The 20,071-nt window shown below is 50.3% G+C and overlaps 1 long non-coding RNA gene across 1 annotated transcript; it reads right to left on the minus strand.

Moving 5' to 3' along the window:
• Positions 1 to 13,321: 13,321 nt before the first annotated feature.
• Positions 13,322 to 18,458, minus strand: LOC109293794. Its single transcript, XR_002096405.1, has 2 exons — positions 18,224 to 18,458; positions 13,322 to 17,914 (listed from the first exon to the last, which is right to left on the minus strand). It is a non-coding gene; the product is annotated as an uncharacterized LOC109293794 (long non-coding RNA).
• Between the last annotated feature and the right edge of the window lie 1,613 nt (positions 18,459 to 20,071).

The raw sequence follows: 20,071 nt of genomic DNA on the forward strand, positions 1-20,071 counted from the left end.
AAGGGGGGGGGGGGGTGATGGAGATGGGGGACAAATGCATGTTGGGTGCAAACTCCCTGCCTCCAACAACAGCAGGGAGCCAGGAGGCGATAGCACAAAGTGCTGCCACAGGTGGGACCATAACTTAGTGCCTGGGGTGCTGCAGTTACACTGGGGATATAGGTAGCCTGCAAAGGGTTAACACTGCTCTCTTCCTCCCTAGAGCTGCCCTGAAATTTGAGCTGAGGAACAAAAAGGCATTTTTTTTTATTTGCCTGTTTAAACACAATGCCCCCAATCCTCTGGATATGTTACGTGTGAGAAGAAATTTGACAAACATTTCCCCCTCTGTGCCACGCTTCCTCCATCAGGGCCTATGGAGAGGGATGTCATGAGGCCAGGCTGCTTCCTCGAGGTCTAGTCACACCTGCAGTAGCGTCGGTGCGGCACCCAGCCTGGGCACTGCCGCAGAGGAGGCACAAGATGTGTGGCGGCCACTGCTGCTGGCGTGGCTGCTGCCATCGCTACCCCCGCCCAGGGTACAAAAACAGCTGGTTGCACTTCTGCACAGCAGTTTTGGGCAACTCTCCTTGGCTGCTACAAGAGATAGAAAACGGGAGCAAGGGACCTGTAGCCGGCTCTCTCCCCTTTTGTTCGGCTTCTTCTTGGCCTAAAAGAAATGCAAAGAGGAGTGGAACAAATTAATGACGGGGTCAAGAGCCGCTCAGAGCTACAGGCCAGGAGGTCATTCTCTAAGTAGCCACATATACATCAGACTCAGTCCTCCTAACCTCCCCTCCAGAGAGCAGATGTACCCAACACACAAGCTACTTACTGCTGAGTTACCCTGGGTGTAACAGAGCCTCTCTGCTCACCCCAAAGCAGCCCCTGGAGGACATAACTCCTGTTCCCATCTTGTCTCCAACTGCTTCATTTATCAAGCTGGTTTCTTGGATACCTCTACAGAGGCAGAAGAGTCAGTCATCAAGGTTGTGCCTGCTAGAAGAGAGGCAAAGAGATGTGTCCTCCATGTGAAAGGGATCCATATTGGTAACTAGATCTCCACGGGCTGCTTGGAGACTTCCTTCCCCTGTTTCTAAGGGGTCTCATGGAGCATATGGCTGCATGATTTCATGTGAATAGCATACAGACTGCCATGTGCAGCTGAGAGCACCGCGGCTACATGTATACAGACGTATGCATGCCTGTGCGTACATATATGTCAGTGAAGGCTTTTCTAGCAACTTGCAGCCTAAAATATCCCAAAGCAATCTGCAAACTTGAAGAGCCCAAAGACTAGCTTCCCCCGGCACTGAAAGGAGGCTGCCTCGGGGGTGAAATACAGCAGCTGTTTAATGATGCACAGAAACAGAGTCAACATTTTGATGAAGGCAGGAAAGGAGAATACCGTATCCAATTGAAACCGTAGGAGGAAGATCAGGCACACAACTGCAGTTATCCAAATTGGAGTTGGGCCAGGGCACTGGAGTTAACAAACAGCCTCTTGCAGAAGTGAACCTAGATGAATGGGTGCTCTATGGGAACACCGAACAGGATGCTGGCTAGTAACAAAGATGATCTATTCCCAGCCACATTTGGCTAGCGGTTCCACTGTGTGCACTTGGGAGAAGGGGCGGACGAAGAGCATTGTAGCATTTGGGGTCTTTCCCATCTTCTCTTCATACCCCTGTGAAGCAGGATTGTTCCAGCCAATGGGGCTGTATTCACTTGTTAAGCCAAATTCCTGCTCTCAGCCGTATCAAAGTTGCCCCTTGGACTTCTAGCCCTTTTACATCGTAGGTCTAGGGAAGAGCAGCTTCCAGGATCTTACTTCCCCCTGAAACTTTCTTCCTGCTGACAAATATCCCTGGGGAACAGTTGGGATTTGCTCCCGGTGCTAAGGATTCAGAAACCATGAGTCAGGCCTCAGGCAGGAAAAATGGGCTTTAAATCATCAGAGTGATTTTAAAAAAATTACAACACCCAGGGGTGCTAATTTGCTTTTCAGTTTTGAGCCTACAGGGTTCAGATCATCAACATTTTCTCTGCAACCAGGAGGGCTAGACGCTCATTTAAACAAATGGAAGTAGAGGGTCTCCTGTGATTACTTGACTTATGGGACTTAAAGGCAAAACACCAATATTGCAACTTGTGCTGCCTACTTCAAACCCAGGCCCTACAAATTAGTCCCATGAGAAGGGTAGGTAGCCATGGTCTGGTTTCCAGCTTTGCCCACCTGCTGTGCTCTCTCCTGGAGCAGCTTCTTCCAATATGCTTTGCAATGGGTAAAGTTGTGGGATGGGCCCAGCCATGAGCTGGCTGGAGCAAAGACCATCTGGTTCACCACATGGCATGGACAAGTTGGCCTTGTTGGAGCCCTCTTGCCCTGTGACCTTGAACAGAGGCAGACAGTTGGGTTGCAATATGCTGCTGGCATTGCCACGATGCCCCTGCTCCCCTACCCTGTTTGGGGGAGAAAGGGAGGGGTGGAGGAGAGCTGCAGCTGGGAGGTAGGAAGACGGTGGTAAAGGCAGGGGTAGCAAGACTGAAGGTCAGGGCTCACAACCCTTAAAGAAAGGCCCTCTGTGCTAGTGGTGACTCCTGCACCGAAGGGACAGCTCTCATTTGTCACCACTAGAGAAAAAAAAAAGGCTGCAGGCCCATGGATGAGGATGTTTTGAGGATGCTCAGGCTCCTCTGTTGCTTCTGCGGGCTCCTGGGATGCGGGGCTGGCTGCTTCCATGCACTGACACATTGCAGTTTCCTTCGTCCCCGAACGGCAGGGACCCTGACCTGGGGTTTGGGAGGAGGAGAAAAGGCCCCTACAGCCTGTTCTCCTCAGAGTACCATACAGAGTAGGGCAGGCTCTGCAGAGCATCACTTGGAAAGAGCAAGGTATTTCCAGAGTGTAAAAGCAGCCGCTCACACCGGGTTAGATACAGCAGCCCCTAAGGTGTCTAAACCTCATCCATGCCCTTAGGTATCCAGGTTGTAGCCATATTGGTTTAGAGGAAAAGACAATTAGGATAGCAGAGATGATCTGTTTTATTAAACCAACAGGAGTTTTGCAAAAAATCTTGTTGGTCTAATAAAAGAGATCGTCTCTACCATGAGTCCTGATTGTCCATGCCCTTAGGCACCTAGCAAGCCCTTAGCTCCCAGAGCACCTCTCTCGGAGGGGCTAGCTCAGGCCACAGTGATGGTGGATAGGAGGAGGCAAGTCATTTTGGCCCAAGGCATTCAGCTCAGGGATCATATCTGTTGTGGGAGAGTCGGTGAGCAATGGGACTAGGGAGAGAGATGTTGTCTTGCAGCCAAGATGGCACTGCCCAAGCCTTCCTGCAGCAAAGGGGTTTAACCCTTCATTGCCAAGAAACCTTCAGAGAAGTCACCAAATACTCAGGTTGTGCCTTTTCAAACACTTTTCACCCTTTGCCTCTATTCCTAGGTGCCCAGCACAGCATGCACTCACCCCTTTCCACTGCCTGCTTCCAGGATCAGGATCAGGATCAGGATCAGGACCTGTTCTTTATATCCCAGAGAGCATCATAGATATTTATCATCATTCCCAGTTTACAGGCTGGTGGGCTAGGAGTTGCCTGATTCTACATGGAAAGTCAGTGACGGAGCTGAGAACAAAACCCAGAAGCCCTGTGTGCCATCCCTCTGCCATAACCACTGGAAAACACTGCTTCCTTCTGCCAGTCCTGCACTGGGAACAGACTGGTTGATTCTGTTGCACCCTAGCACACACCGTATACTTACCATCTCTCCTCCAGTACAGCTGCATTCATCCATCGTGTGTCAAGCACCGAGTCCTGCCTCTTCACACTCGTACGATTATCTTTAGCAGCTATTCTGGGCACTGAACAGGGAGCAGACGTGGCTTTGAGCATCGGAGGCACCATCACATCACTCACCCGGTGGGGGCAAGTAGGCAGGGAAGCCTAGTCGTGTGTTAATAAAAAGGTCTGATGAAAAGCATAAGAAACCCTGCCAGTTGCCCTAGCTAATATCCCTCCCAGGAAATTAAAAACCATATGCTGGGCGAATGCATAATTTAGCAGAATGATCCGCAAGGAAAGTGAAACGCGCGCCAGTCTCGTTGGGAGGCTTTTGCAAGAAACCCCGTTGGGCATGGTTTTATTTATGGCTGCTTTTCCAAAGTTGATGCATCCTGAGCTGCAAGATGGACCTGCAGTGGGTGGTTAAGAGCTTGTCCGCTGTGCAAACAGTGAGCAGGTGCACCACTTTCCTTCCCCACCACAGTAGCTTTTTTGGGCTAACTTAAACCCCTACTTAAGTCGTACACCTTAAAACATATCATCATCGTCGTCATCGTTATTATTCCATATCCATTACTTATAGTGATATAGCAGATGTTATGTAATATTAGCCAGCTCTTCTACAGCGTTTTTCATTAGCAGAACCCATAGTGCTTTATAAAGGATGCCAGTATCATTACTCCCATTTAACAGATAGGGAAACTGAGGCGCAGGTGGGTAAAGTGACTTCTCCAGGATTGCCTAGCAGAACAGTGCCAGAGCAAGGACTTGAATCCAGATCTCTTCCATCCAAGACCAGTGCTTTATCCTACACTGCTCCACCTCCTCCCTTAATATGCAACAAGAATATCAGGTGCAGGTTATACTGATATAACTATATGCCATTTAAATTCACACCTTGCCTTATACTGAATAACTTTCCCAGGTAGACCAGACCTACACAGTGCTCCATTGGCAGGTTGAATGACTAGGCCCTTACCATGCATTAATGAATGCTGTATTATATTTCTTGGGGATAAAATAGTAGGATAGGCAGGACTTACATGAGCAGAAAACATCCCAGCCAGACAGTAGCAATCGCATAAAGTAGGTCACAGTTTGCAGTACAAAGTATTTGACAAGTGGTCTCCAACGAAGGGGAAAATTAAAAGTTCTGCACAGAAACTTGCTGCGTCATTGCAAGGCTGGGGAAGTGCTTTGACTTGTCCCGTTTCTCTGGGTCTCCGCTCTGCTGGGATCCGCACCTGCCTGGGACAGAAGAATGACATTCCTTCCCTGGCACCCTGACGTGCCCGGTGGCCCGAGAGACTCCCAGCGGCACTGCCTTGTTCTTGCATGGACATTAACCCAGTGAGGAGCAGAGGGAGAGGAGAGGAGAGGAGTGTTTTCTCCGGGATCCAAGCCAGGAGAAACAGGTGAGAGGAGGACAGGGTCTGTTCCTACAAGCCGGGGCTGGACTCCATGTTTGGGCTACAAAGCCAGTGCTGCCTCAAGTCAGGGCCTCAAGTGCCCAGGGAGTGGGACGGGAATTTCCATCGACCACTGACAATCCCTGTTCAAACGGATCCAACACATACAAACCGGGAGGGACTGGCACCGAGGAGAGCACCCAGAAGGAGGGAGCCGGAGGGAAGGGTGAGGGTAGGAGGGGGATGTTGCAGCCGAGAGCCAGAAAACATTGGCCATTAAACAAAACTAAAGGTTGGTCCCCAGAAACATTGATTGGGAGTTTTGTTTCCTGGAAGAATTTCAGAGAAAACAAGCAAAATCCCCAGAAAATGTTAACAGGGGTTTTAAAAGCGTCCGTTTGGGGTTTTTTTCACAATTCCCCACAAAAAACAATTAGTGTTTCCCCCCCTGCTTGTGTCCTTGTCCCCACTCTTCTGATGAGGGTCAGGGCAGCTGCTTGACCTCATTCACTTGAGTTTTCCCTTGTGTAACGCAGGCACGAGAGCGTCTCCCCGGGGGAGCTCGTCCCATTAGCAGAGTGCTTGGAGGGCCTGGACTCGAAGCCTTGTGACATGCTCGGCAGCATCGTGGCAGGAAAGGCAGAACTAGCATTTCCCCATTACTGGTGGCTAATCTTATTGCCACTTCACGTCACCAGGGGCTCCTGGGGTTTAGTGCAAGGGAGGTAGGTGGACTAGAGAATCCATTTTCCATGGCTTCTGCTGTCTCAGAAATCACCGTGCCTTGCGAAGGCAGCCCAGGGGTGCGTTTGGAGTCGGCGTGATGAGCTCTGGCTGTTCATGCCCGTGCACAAAAACTTCCAGACACGCATATTGGATTGCACGCATTTGATCGTGCCTGGAAGGCTTTTACCAGCCAGCGGGCGACAGGAATGAGATGTCACTTCCACACCGCTCTCCGTTCCCCGGACTCATCGCGTGGACGCCGGACTCTGCGGAGCACAAAGTAGCAGCGGCGTGTGAAGAGACCTTTGCTGTAGAGAGGCCAAGGAAACTCGTGACGTGTGTGTTAATAAATGCTTCTGGGTCCACGGGACCAAACATCCTGTCGGTGCTCTTCCAGCGGGGACTAGCAACACTGCATGACAGCCAGAGACCACGGTCTACAGTCACTCTCTTCTGCACCAAAATGCTGGTAACAAGGGAAATGTCTTCCTCTCTTTTGCTTCGGTGAACCAAAGGCAGAGTTTGTAGAGAAAATGTGACCTCTCAGACATTTTCCAGCCTGGCAGCTCCACAGATGCTTCAAATAGAGGACTTAATCTAATCTGTCTGCCCATCCCTCTCTCTCTGTCTCCATCTCTCTCTGCCTCTTTTCCTAACTCAGAAATGATCTGTTATGTTAAAAATGCAGATGAGATCTGTATCCAAATGAAGCCAATACACAAATGTACCCAAATGTGTCCCAAGGAAACATAGCCTCTGGCTGCACCTTAGGGTCAAATCAGTGGAGTTTCTCCAGGTCTGATTGTGGGAGGCTCTGACTGGGGTCAAAACAGGCAGGGGACAGTCCTTTACACATGCAGCTTGAAAGGCAATTAAATTAACTCGAATTAGCATCCCCCCAAATGAGGGTAAATGCTATCTCATATACTTGACAGGTACTTAAAGTAGGACAACAGGCTTGTACATCTGTAGGATCCCAGTATAAAAGGCTTTTTTTCCTCTGCCAAATGCAATCTGTTTTTAGCCTTGGGGAAGGAAAGTGAATGTGAAAGGACTCTGGTGCTCACAACATGCATTTTTCTTTAGGCTTCGGGGGGTGCTTTGTGGCTCTGGCTTTCAGTGGGTCAATGTAACCCAGCCTCAAGCTGGCTCAAAAAGCCTGGAAGCAATTAGTCACATTTTTGATCATACCAATGCTGCGGTTAAGCTATTCACTGCTTTGGTACTGCTTGTTATCCGAGGTGAATGAGAGCAGGAGCAGGCCCTCTGTGCCTGGGCCGTGCTTTCCCAAGATCAAATAGAGGAAACCAAGGCCTGAGATCAAACCTGTGTCATGATAACAGATGAATCACTCTCTGCTGCCCTTTGGGTTGTGCATTTCAGCCGTGGATCAGAAAGGGCTTTACAAGCAGTAATGAATTTCGACTAATGAGATTTGCACTTGAAAGACTGGCAAGGCCGAAAAAAACCCATCATCTGCCTCATTCATCTCCCAAGCAGTCGTCAATAAAGCAACATGAAACATCAGGCATCCTAGGTCGCTCCAAGTTCTCTGCAAGCTGAAGGTCTCCCAGACTCTGACCCCGTCCATCCATCACCATTGGTCTTGACTGCTGTGAAAGATGCTCATTGAAGGAGCATCTTACCACGGAGACCTTAACAGCGAGAACTCACTGGTCAGCAGCATGGAAAAACCCAGCAGCTGTCTCCCCCCCATCTGTTTCAGGCTGTATATTCTCTGGGGCAGAGACTGCCTCTGTTACTGGAGACTGTGCCTAGCACAGTGGGGCCTCGATCCCACACTGTGGTCTCTGGACACGACCACAATGCAGAGGCCTGGATGGTTTGCATCTAAGACGAGCCTTCTCCCTCTCCCTCTCCCTCTCCCTCTCCCTCTCCCTCTGCACCTTGGCTACCTGGCAGTTCTGCCAGGGGCTTTCATCTCTCCTGCTGAGATCCGAGCTCATCCTCAGGGCAGGCATCGATGCCAGCCTTTCGGCTAGTGCAACTGCATTGAACACAAGGGCAGTCACCACTCGAGGGCCTGACCCTGTGGGGGCGTTTTTTGCACTGTCGGGTGCTTTCAAGAATCAAAGCAAAAGCAGGGCTTGGGTGTATTGTCTCCCTTCTCTCTGAGGATCCTCTGCATTTACATCCCAAGAATAATCCTTTCTGCTCAGCATCCCTACTCATTCAAGTCTTTCATTGGGACAGGTTTTTTTCTGGCCAGGATTGTCAGCTCCAGAGGGGGACCCAAGACCAGATCCCTTTCGTACCTCCAAAGCATAGGAAGTGCGAGATGGAGAACAGCGAGACGGAGAAGAGCGTGTACGAAGGGAGGGAAAAGAGACGCTTGCGTGGAGCTCTATGGACAGTCCGAGATCTTCCAGGCAGTGACAACACCCCTGCATGGTTTAGAAGCTCCTGCAAGCTAAATACGAACTAATAGCAATGCACAATCTATGATTAAGCGACTGTTGCATACAGAACCACAGCAAAACAGGGAGTGCATAAGCACTAGCCCAGGCAGGCGTGTGAGCTCTGGCTGCAGCATCGGCTCTTCCCCTGGCAAGGCCACTGTGCATTTGCCCTACCCTTGCTTTTATCCCTTGATGACTTACCAGGAGGGCTTTCCCAGTATTTCAATACATCATACTGAGATAACTCCACCCTCAGTAGTGGTACTCAGTGGATGAGATGGGATGTTTGGCTCTCTGGTCTCTGCCTGATGAGAGCCAGGATGGTCAGCTCAGAGCTTTGTCACACCTTTCTGAGTCTCCCTCCATGGCTGCTAAACTGGGCAGCTTCAGGGGCACCCAGCCAGTGCACAGCAGCCCCACTGCCAGAAACAGGGAGGCAAGCACATGAGCATCCCCAAGACCCATGGGGCTGAAGCCTCGGGACTCAGCCGAGATCCCCTACTCCCCTCCCATCGAAGGAAAGCAAGGCAGAAAACACTCCTGTCAAGCAACAGAGTAGATTTTATTGAGGGTGAAGAGACTGTGTCTTAGTTTCCATTTACCATGGGGTAAGAGCACACATGTGACAGTTATTCTGGAGCAGCTGACACGTGGTAATGCCCTGTCCTCTTTTCTCCTGTGGACCACAGGGGATGATTCATATTGTCATTTGTTCATGGTAATTTGTTCATATATCCATACCCTTATGGGATAGACTGTTTTCATAGGGAAGTTTGGATACTCCCAAGAGACATAAATACACACACACACACAAACACACACACACAGATATAGATGTATCTATCTATCTATCTATCTAGAGATCTGTATAGAGAGAGATCTATATCTAGATAGATAGATAGATAGATACGTGGTGGGCATGCCAATAGCAGCCTGGCTTGCCGGCTGGAAAGGGCTTCAAGCCATTGGTGGGACTTTCCCACCGATCAGGAGGTGATGGAGGAGAGGTTGCCCTGCCCCTGCCCATGGAGGGAGGGGGGTGAAGAGCCCTGGACCTGATTGAGAACTGCACCTTGCAGGTCTGGCAGACCTTGGGGCAGGGCCTCCAGAGAGAATAAAAGGACAGCGCACCCAGCACGTAGCAGACATGCCGAGGAATGAAGAGAAGAGCGGGAAGAGCTGCTCAGCAGGGTGAAGCAGGAGCCTGGAAGAGCCCCTGAAGACTTCCAGCGGCGGCGGGAAGCAGGGGACAACTCCAGCAGCCAGGCTCTCGGTGTGCAGCACGGTGCACGGCATCCAGACCCTGGGAGCTGTATGGGGCAGCTCGGGTCTGCAGCCCCTGGTGTGCAGCCAGAGGTGTGGGCTAGGGCATGGAGCAGGACCCTGGAAGCCACTCGCGATGGCTCAGGTCCCCAACCCCCAGCACTGTGCATGGCAGCTCCTTCAGAAGAAGATGCAAGACAATGACTGCACTGCCTTTTCAGTGAGAGCTAAGCACAAATTAGCTATCTTGCTATCCAATTTTTTAATGGATGCGAGGTACAGCTCCCTTTGCTGGGTTTATGGCATGCTGCACAACACTACTTGGATACTAAGTGAGAGCTGGCCTGTTTTTCATCCTTTGGAGATTTCATATCGGTGCCATTAGTTCCTTCTGATGCTGATTTTATTGCCTGCCATTTCCTCATCGTTTCTTTCCTGGGCTTGGGGGATAGGGAACTAGTTTCTTTTAAAAAATGTCTAGATAACAACAATAGTACTTCTTTACACCCCTCAGGGACTGTAGTGGAACAGAGTGGGTAATACCACAGACAGGAGCAGACTGGAAAATGTCAGAGAAGAGGTCCAGGTCACAATCTGCCATGACATTATACCAGGCGTCTTAATGTTAGGACACAACTTTCTCTCGCTTCAGGTCGGGTTACATCACATCAAAGCAGGTCTCTGGCCAGCTGCCATCACATTGTGTATCACGAGGTTTAAGGTCACGTGGGATTATGTTAAGACATGGCAAATTGGATCAGGGTCATTCCCTGAGCAGTTTTAACAATTGAGATGCATCAGAGCCAGCCGCCGAGCCTAAATCCAAGAGTTCCAGGTGTATTTATTCACTGACGCTCCAGACTCTCATTCGGTGTCTTCAACAGACCGTCCTACGGTGTCACCTCTGCCTTCTTCTTGGCCAAACAGTCACCCTGAGGAGGGCACCAGCCCCCCATCTTGATTTTCCACCTTGCATTGAACAAATAAACCTGCACTGGGTACTACTGCTGACCTGCATCTCGGCTCAGTTCAACATACTTTGGAGTGGCAGATCAGTGACATCCCAGCTGCCACGCAGCCAATTTGGTGGCTCTGCAGGTTTCTGCCGGTGGCTTTTGGCAGGTAAATGCAGCAGCAGAAGGAGTTGCTGCAGGCAAGGGCTCTGGTCAGTGGGGTATTGTTAATAAGCTTTCTCTCTCGCTTCTCTCTGGCGTGTAGAGAAACAGAGGGCTTCAGTCCAAGGGCTGTCACTCCAGCACCTCTCCCCAGCAGTGTGAAGGGAAGATATGAATAATCCTCAGTGTCCCAAGTCAAAGGGGCCCTTTGTGAAGCCTCGCTGGCTCTGAAGGACCTGACTCTGCAGATGCAGCGACTGGGGGAGCAAACTCCCTCCGAGGCACAATGTCATCCCAGGGATGAGCTCAGTGCGACGTTTGTGCCAGAAGCTGTTCTCACGTGCAGCCTCCTGGGCCTGGCAGGGGGAGGCTGAGTGGAGTCAGGCTTGAGAGATGGGTTGAGTTTTTAGAGAGCTCTCAGAGCCTAGAAATACTGCAGACATGCTCCCAGGCTCAGACCGGCCATTGCTCTTCTGAGCCGGAGAAAACAAACCATAATTCTTCAGATCACAAGGCAGGGCACCCCAGGGGCTGCTACCTGGGCCCAGGGATAGCACTTGCAGAGTGGAGTCACGGTCTGTCCACCCACTTTCCCTGCTACACGGCGGCTCTGCAGCGCTGCCAAGTAAGTGCATTGCAGCTAATGTCAGCAGCAGAAGCATTGGATATTGTTCAGCTCCAGTGGTGGGGCAAGTAACCTGAACCCTAGTCCTGGTTCTTCCATAAGTTTACTCTGTGTCCTCTTCCTCCTCCGTGTGATGTGTCTCTGTTTTCCTTCCCCCTCCACTCAAATCTGGAGACTGACAGCTGTGCCTTTAGTGACTGCTTGAAATGAGTCTGATGGCCTCCATTCCAGTTATTCATCCCTACTGGAAGTAGTAGTTGTACAGCTCAGAGGCCAGGTTACATATGGCTCAGAGGCCGGGCCAAAGGGGGACTCCAGTGGAGATGAACAGGGCTGGGTTGTGATCCCATCGGTGACTGGGAGCCTTGTCATTTGTTTCAGTGGGGCCAGGCTTTCCCCTTTAGACATTATCATCTCAGGACCTTGAACACTGAACTTGGTTCCCTAAAGGAAAGAAATACTTGCAGTGGGGTTGATGCATGGGTTAGTAGCGAAGCACTTATTCAAAGGCTAGGGACAGACGTTACACATAAACTGGTTTAAGTGATCAGAAACTAATTTAAACCTATAACAGAACAGAAGTTTAGTGCCCACCAGCCAGTTTCAAAATGACTGAAACTAGTTTAAGATAAACCTGGTTGAATGTAGTATCAGGCTTACCTGATTTAGGCCAAGCCAGCTTATGAAACTTCTGTCCCAGACCTAGTGTTTTTGTGCCCATGGATGCTGTCTTAAAGCAAGGTCTCTGTCGACTGGGACTGGAGCCACTGAAGAAACTTCTGTTTCCAGTAAATATCATCTTTTCCCCTCCATTGGCAGGGATCTGGATCTTCGGTATGGCAGCCCCTATTTAGGCTTGAGCCCATTTAGGGACATTCAGGCAGTGCTAAGTATTCACAATGCCTTTCTTTATCTGTATTGTCAGCCTGGTGATTATTTGAGGCCTGAGTATAAGGGCAGGTGAGGGAGAAGAGCTGGTTGTTCTGGCTCTGGTGGGCCCAGAAGGAGCTTTGCACTGGTCATTTCTCTGAGACGCCCTAAGCCTGATTTCCTGAGGGACCGAGCGCCCCAAAATTCCCACGACTTAGACTGAAAACCAGGCCCAGGGACTCAACATTGGCGAGCAACTCAGAAACTGGTGCTCTAGAACGAATCAGGGCAAACACTGTCAGGGGAGAGGGCTGGGGAAAGTGAAAGGCAGGAAGAGCCAGGCGGTGAGAAAGCCTGTGCCCGAGACAGGGCAGAGCAAAGACGGGTGGGACATTTGGAGAGGGAACAAAGCTGGGGGCAGAGAGATAACTGGGCTGGCCCACAGAGTAACACCATGAAGGAGCCTGCCTCAGCGCCCGCGCGGTGGGCAGCCGTGCCCATCTGTGAATTATATTATTTCTTTTATTTAGCTATTTGAGTGTAAACACGCAAAACCCATATTGCCCAAGGGGAGCTCTGGGCATGCTGGGAGGTGATTCAAATAATCACATAACAATGAGGACTCAGCCCCATAAAGTTAATCATGGGCAGGAAACGAAGAGACCCAGCGGGGCAATAAATCAGACAACTTCGGCCTTCCCCCGAGCCCTTCACCAGAGTCTGCCAGGAAGAAGGTGACTTGTCATGTCAGCATCAGCTGGGGACGAGGGTTCAGGTGCGATGGTGATGGCAGAAGGTCAATGAGTCCCATCAGCTGGCTGCATTACTCCTTGCTCGGGGTTGGCATCCAGATCTCCAGAGCCACTCCAGGAAGATCCTTCAACTCGCTCCGTGTCCAGAAGCACCTTGGCATGTCCCTGGTCCCAGGCCTCTGTGTCCTCTTGCCTGACTTATGACTGCAGAGGGCTGCTGAAGGATGAATGGGGGCTGTCCTGCGTGACTGAAATTATTCGATTTACTGCAGCAATGGCTTTATTAAAGCAGCGCTGTTGTTGTACGGCTCTCTCCCCGCCCAGCCCCCAGGAGACGTGGAAGATGATACCAGCACAAACGAGCAATAAAAACGACGTAGCCATTACAAAGCTGACAAATTTATTGCAAAGCTTAGAGCTTTATTGCAGGAGGAAAAAGGAGGCCAAGCTCTGTTTATTAGCTGCATTGGAGTCCTTCTGAAGCCAAAATGTGAGCAGAGTGCGATGCTGTTAGCCAGGTAGGCAGGGGAAGCATGATGTCTACATGGATTTCCTGTGTGTATAGAAAACACATGCACCAGGGAATCCTTGCCAGTCAACCTCCTTGGTTTGGTGCTTACAGAACAGACCCAGAAGTCAGGGCATCTAGCTACTATTTCATTTCAGTGCCAACCATTGGCTCTACTGCTCAGGATAGTCTTGTGTCCAGAGCTATGCACCACTGGCAACTCCCATCAAAGACAAGGGGAGCTGCAGATACTCCCCACCTCTGAACATCAGCCCTGCAATAGCCTGGGCCTCAGTTTCCCCAGGTAGTAAAATGAGTCTAATACCGACCTTCCAAACAGGGGATAGGATGCAGCTTAACTCAATATAAGCTGGGCTTTGAGAACCTTGTGTTAGAAATGGATTTGCAATGGTCCCTCTGCACTAAATCAGAAACACGACCCAAGTTAAAAAAAAGCATTGATGGGCACACACGGAAAAATCCCCTCGTCGGCTTTAAAAAGATCAGCCAAAATTCAGCCTTAAGATGCATAGGGCAGAGTGCTGATAAAGAAAGCTGACTGTGTCCAGCTAGAACAAGACACCACCCAAGCCTGTCACGGGCCTTCCTTTGTCTTGAGGATGGAAACTGAATAGGACCTTCTTGTTTGGATCCATTGGGAGAGAGGCTGTTTCATGTGTCACAAATCTTGTGCGACAGCCAGTTCTTAGGTTTCCAGCCTTGTTTTGCACACTTGGAGGCTTGGCATGGCCAGATCAGCATCCCACAAGGCATCTGAACTTTTGAAGAGGGAATTCTGAAACCTCTGGGGTTTGTTCCACATTTGCCTTGACCCTAATATTCTCCCCAGAAAGCGGCGGGGGCAGGATTGCCTGTGTGCACTGGGGAGAAGAATTTAGCCTTTCCCACAGACAGGATTGCATTCTGCTACTCATTCTTGGGGTCTCTCTATATTGCCCCCTGATGAACATGCCAGGAAATCCCAGATCTCTTTATATCCCTGGCAGGAATGGACTAAGTGCACTAAAATAGTTTGTGGATAGCAAGGCATGATGTTATATCCCTCACACCAGCCATTAGCAAGAAGCATTCCTTTCATTTTACTGCATATTTCCCCCTGTTAAATAACCTCATTAATGGAACATGCTTTTGAGCAAAATAATCAATGCACCACTTCCAAAATGCGGCAGGGAACATCACAGCAGGTCCTAGGCAACTTGCATTGAAAAATGCTCCTTGTAGAACAGGTGCTTTTTAAAGAAAAGCCAAACAGCCGGAAGATGATATGGTAAGAAAGAGCGGTTGGCACAGGTTCATACTTTACAGTGCCTCTAGGCTCTCAAAAGCATCCCATCTGCTAGATTAGATCTTCCTATCAGGACATTCATATGGGTTGCATCACTGAGGTGTCTGAGCCCTTCAAACCCTCTAAATAACCTGCAGGAGTGCCTGCTACCCAATGCTTCAGAAGAAGATAAAATACGTAGGTGCACTTAGATATGGTGCAGATACATGGCAAGACATTTCCTTCTGGCCTCTTTGGACCATGAGCTGCTGCTCTGAGGCAGGTCATGAAGCCTCTGCTTTAGGATCAGGCCACTGAGCACGCATAATTCAAGTCATTATTAGCCACAGCTCTGTAGTGTTTTGGATCCTCATATCTTTAATGGAGTTAATAGCAGACCCCTGTCTCATGCAGATGTTCTGAGATTAAAACCATGCAAGTTTAGGATGCACTCAGATAATGTAGAAATGGAGCTCCAGGAGGTACCTAAGAAGTGGGGAACAAGCCCAGATACTGCATTTAGTAGTGGCCAGATTAAAATTTTCAGAAGCCCAAGAACTATTTCGGATGCCCAACCTCGGAAACCCCAAGGGGTTGTCTACAGGGGGCCGGGGGCTCAACATGTTCTCAGCACAAGCTCCCTTTGAAGCATCTTGAGTTTGGCAGCCATGACATCACTAATTCATTTTAGGCCATTGCCTTTAAAGAAAAGCTTGCAGCCAGAAGCACTGCAAAGCCAGGCTACAGCTGAGGCCTCACAGCAAGCCCAGTCACCAGCTTTCAAGTAATGTCCTTCAGCCAAAGCCAGGTTGAAAAACACAAACCAAACTCCAGCTTTAAAATAGAAATGCTTTCAAAACCTCCAAAGCCAAAGGCACCAGCTCCCAAACTCTGCTGCTGAGAAAGGCTTTTTGACCCCAGAAGAGGCACTGATAGAGCAAAAATCCAGTGTCCCAATCAGTTTACTCAGAGCTTTAACCAATAAAGTCATAAGCGTACAGAAATCTGTGGCTGGCTCGAGACATGTTCCCGAGTCACCACTTTGCCATACTCTGCTATCCTGTCACCCAGTGTGGCAGGCTCAGAAAGCTGCTTGTCAGGGTGAGATTGGTGGTGGCTCAGTTCTGCAAAGCCATGTCTTCTGCAGCTGATAAGCAGCGATAGGCTTGTCTTCCCCACTGCCTGCATGCACACCATGCTGAAGTCTCTATTCCAGGCATCGGCATGAGACCAAATGTTCCCCCCTCCTTCGAACTGAATGGAGAAAGGTGCAGAAGCAGAGCAAAGGAACAACGAGTGACTTTCCAGCCTTGTTGTGACTTCTCCCATAGGGCTATATTCGTCACCACATTTCGCTCCTGCATCTAGTGTCATCACTGATGTCAAAGGAAGGAGAATTTCAGGACACAACATGCAGTGGGAGTGAAATGTTGCAGCCGAATGTCACGTTCGGAGAGCAGCCCAGCCAGATCCTCGCTGCACAGGGGTTCAGCACTGATATCATGATGGAGGGGCTTTAAACTTAGACATAGGAGAGGCTGGTGGTGAGAACAAGGGTCCAAGATCCAGGCCTTTTGGGATCTATTCTTGGCTGGGTCCCTGACCCGAGCTAGGTGAAATTCATTACAAAAGAGAAAAATCAGGAGCCAACTCCCTGCCTGAATTTATAATGCATCTGAGGCACAGAAGCAATTTTTCAATTCAGGCCAATTTCTCTGCCGGTGTTTCTATAACTCACTCCTCATTACGGTCTCTGAGTGACTAATTTGCCAACGTAGCTTGTAAAGTCCCTGGTGTGCAGCTATCTGGTTGGATGCCTTGAGGGACAGGATTAGTGATGGATCCTCTGGAGGGCACAGGGCACTTCTGCAATCCAGGACTGTCACGCTGCCAGTGCAGTCCAAGAAAAAGCACGCAGAGGCTGTTACCTGCAAAGCTGAAGACCCTGGATGCTAAATGCCTGCAAGGCCACTGGCTTGTTGACAGCCGTTGCTGCCTGCCATGTTGGGAGCCCCTGAAAGTTGTTGCCAGTCCCAGTTGCAGCATGACCCATGCCCTCCACCCCAGAGTGTGGGGCACTTCACCTCTGCAAATATACCAGCACTTCCCCTGCAAATACACCAGCATGGACCAAGCATCTCTTGTGTTTGAATAACTTGGGTCTCCATGGGCAGGGTCCTGGGCTGCCTTCATGTTACCTCCAGCCTCAGGGCTCCTTCATAGAAGACCGTTCCTTCCCTTTCTTTCTTCCTTGCTTCCCCCTTTCCTTTCCAAAGCTGCAGTAACTGAGCCTGGCTGACTTCACTCCATAACTCACGCCCACGTAACCCTCAATCATTTTCATTGCCCTCCACGGCACTTGCTTCATCGCAGCAGCCTCCTCCTTAGGATGTGGGCAGCGGGATTACCTGCACTGCCATATATCCTGAACTCGATGGGAACCGGAGAATGGCTCCCTGCAGGCGCCGTCTCCACAGCTTTTTGCCTGCTATTTTTCATGACTGCCAGGCACGGTGCAGATGGCTTGTGTGTATCATGAAGGATGTGGAAGAGAATTGTAGTGTTTTATAGCAGTTCAGCTATTCCTTTGTTACCGCAGCATTGGCAGGGTTAAATCCAGCAGAATCGGGCCGTAGGAGAGGCCATCAGCTTCAGAGAGCTCCATTCTTCGCTGCATCAAGGGACAAAGACCAGCCACTGTCCCTCTGAACTGTACCTCTGACCCTGCTAAGCACAAGAAGACCCTTAAAGTCCCATCCAACTTTATGACCCTAGGATTCAATAGCTCTGGCTTGGCAGGGGTAGGGAGGAACTGAGGTAGGATAACTGAAATCAGTAGATAAAAACGTGAGCCCTGGAGCCTGGCAGAGGGACACGGGGGTAAGGGAAGCATGCCAAACCCCAGGGCTCAGAAGAGTGGGTGACAGCATGAGCTCCAGGGGAGCATTGCTTGTTCTGCTGTTATTCCTTTGATTGAGGTTAGGCACTGTCTTGGTTTGGAAAAGAAGCTTTGAGTCGCTGTGGTCATGCTGGTTACAGGTCCTGAAGGGAAGTCTTGCCCGGCAGCTGAGTCCAGTCAGGCCTGTGGAGCCATCATGGTCGATAAACAGGGGACTGGACCTCAGAGAGCAGGAGCATCACAGGATTCCCATGTCCCAGGAGCTGAAAGGCTGAAACCTAGAAAGGGGAGGGGGTTTGAAGCTTGACAGGGGTCAAAGACACTGAACTATGCCACATCTACTTCTCCCTGCCCTGCAGGACCATGCCATAATGGATTTGGATGGGAAGCCTCAGAGAAACACCCGTTCCACAGTAAGTTTGCTCTAAACTACTTAACTCCTGGCTTTCAGCAAGCACTCAGTGCTTTCCCACCCCAGGCTGCTACACTCCTTCTCCTCGCTTGACTTCTCTGGGGTTTGCATTATTCATTCACTGAATATAGCACAATATGCTGTTTACCTTGGCCTGCAGCCGTGTGTGGCTTACCTTTTCTGCCTCCCCCGGATCATTTCCCTGACAAATCCCTCCAAGGCAAATCAGTGCAGTGTATCATTCAGTCATCCCCACTGCCCTCAAGCAGGTCTCTCCTCCTGTAAAGGTGTGCTTCACAGGTAGGCCATGTGCATCATTCATACACCCTCTTGTTTAGTGTGCTGCGCTGCCTTTCCCTTCAGGCAACCGCTCTGCATTATATTAAACCACCGGAGCAGCTTCTGGGGGGAAGGATGCTAAAGAAATTCACAAAGATGAAAAGAGACAGACAGAGAATAGTTGTATGTTTTCATGTGACATCACAGTAGCATTTGTGAGAAAGGAGAATATACTGGTCCCCTTCTTCCCTACAGTCTTCTGCCCAAGGACCTCAACACAATATACAAGCATTAATGGCTTCAGTCTCACGGCAATCCTTTACACTTGGAAGTGTCGGCAGAGGCAAGGAAAGCGACTGAGCAAAGTCACCAAGGCAGCCACAGGAGAGTCAGGGCTAAGCCCCACATGTCCTGACTCCTAGCCCTGCATTTTTCCCCTGAGATCATCCTTTTCCTTGGACGTAGGTTCAGTGCACACCTATGCCTTGGCTGTCTTTTGAATCTTTAGTCGACATGCATGTCCCTTTTGTCATTTTTTGTCCCCCATATTCAGTTGTTCCTATCCCCATTATCCCCCCCAGTTAGTTGGGGCTACTATGTTACTTGGTGGGCTCTGTCCGCACCTTTGTCAGGATACAACTAGGCCTATGCCTTGGCGGTGCAGGACCACCCACCAGCAGTGAAGAGCTCTGATTGAGCTCTTTTGAGAGTTAAATGCACCAGGACACTCAGTGTCCAACTATTGATCTTCCTGGGCCTGGACATCCAATCCACTGCTATTGCGCGGTCTTGCCGTGGAACGTGACCCAGCCGCTGGAAATGATCTGAATGGCAGAGATACGATTAAGGACAATCACCTAAGAAGCAGGAAGAGAAGGAATGCAGGCACAGCTTGACAAAGCTGGAGACACCCCGAGAAGAAAATGACTCTTATCTCTGCCTGTGTAGCTACGGCCTTGGGAAGAGATGCCCTTTGCTTCTACACACCGCGCTCAAACGGCATGGGAGACGGCTGTATTGCTCTGCTCCAGTTCTTCCTTGAGCATGTTGCTTTCCTTAAGCTGAAATCCAAAGCCCCTTCTAAGCTGAGAAAGTGCTTTGTCCTTTGTCCGTGGGAAAGCCATTGCGAATGTATCTGCCCCAGGGAATGGGATTGAAAAGCAGCCTCCAAAGAGACAGCAAATCCCATGTCCCCGTGAGACAGATGGAGGCACATGGAGCACGTTCTGCCTGGAAGTGAGGGGAGGGAGGGCAGCTGCTGCAGCCCCCCAAAACAGGACAGCACCCTTGCTCCTTGCTTAGGTAGCCACGTTTCCCACAGATGCCCTCCAGTCGCCCACTCAGGGTGCTGGAAACCTAGATCCACATCTGAATCAGGCCACGTGCGGCCATTTCTCCTTTGTCTGGAACTACGTCTGATGGTCCGTGGTGTGGAGGGGCCCTCCGTCTTCCCTCTCTGCTCAGAAATCTCGTCCTCTCACCTCCAGCTCCCTCCCATCTTGGTTCCCTCTGCTCCAGCGGGCTCTCAGCCTGCTTTCTTCTCCTCTGCCACCCCGCCTGCCCCTCGCCATGCTGTTCAGATGTGAGGCAGTGCCCCGGGGACCTTTGCTGAGTGCTAGGCCAATACCATTTATACTACGTCATCCAAAGAAAGAGGTGGGGGTGAGGAGAAGGGGTTATTTTTAGACCTCGGCTGCAGCAATACTAACTCATCACCAGCTACATCACTCAAGCCCCACGTCCC

The sequence above is a fragment of the Gavialis gangeticus genome, unplaced genomic scaffold (assembly GCF_001723915.1).
Source record: "Gavialis gangeticus isolate Ggan-Ray unplaced genomic scaffold, GavGan_comp1, whole genome shotgun sequence".
Classification (NCBI taxonomy): Eukaryota; Metazoa; Chordata; order Crocodylia; family Gavialidae; genus Gavialis; species Gavialis gangeticus.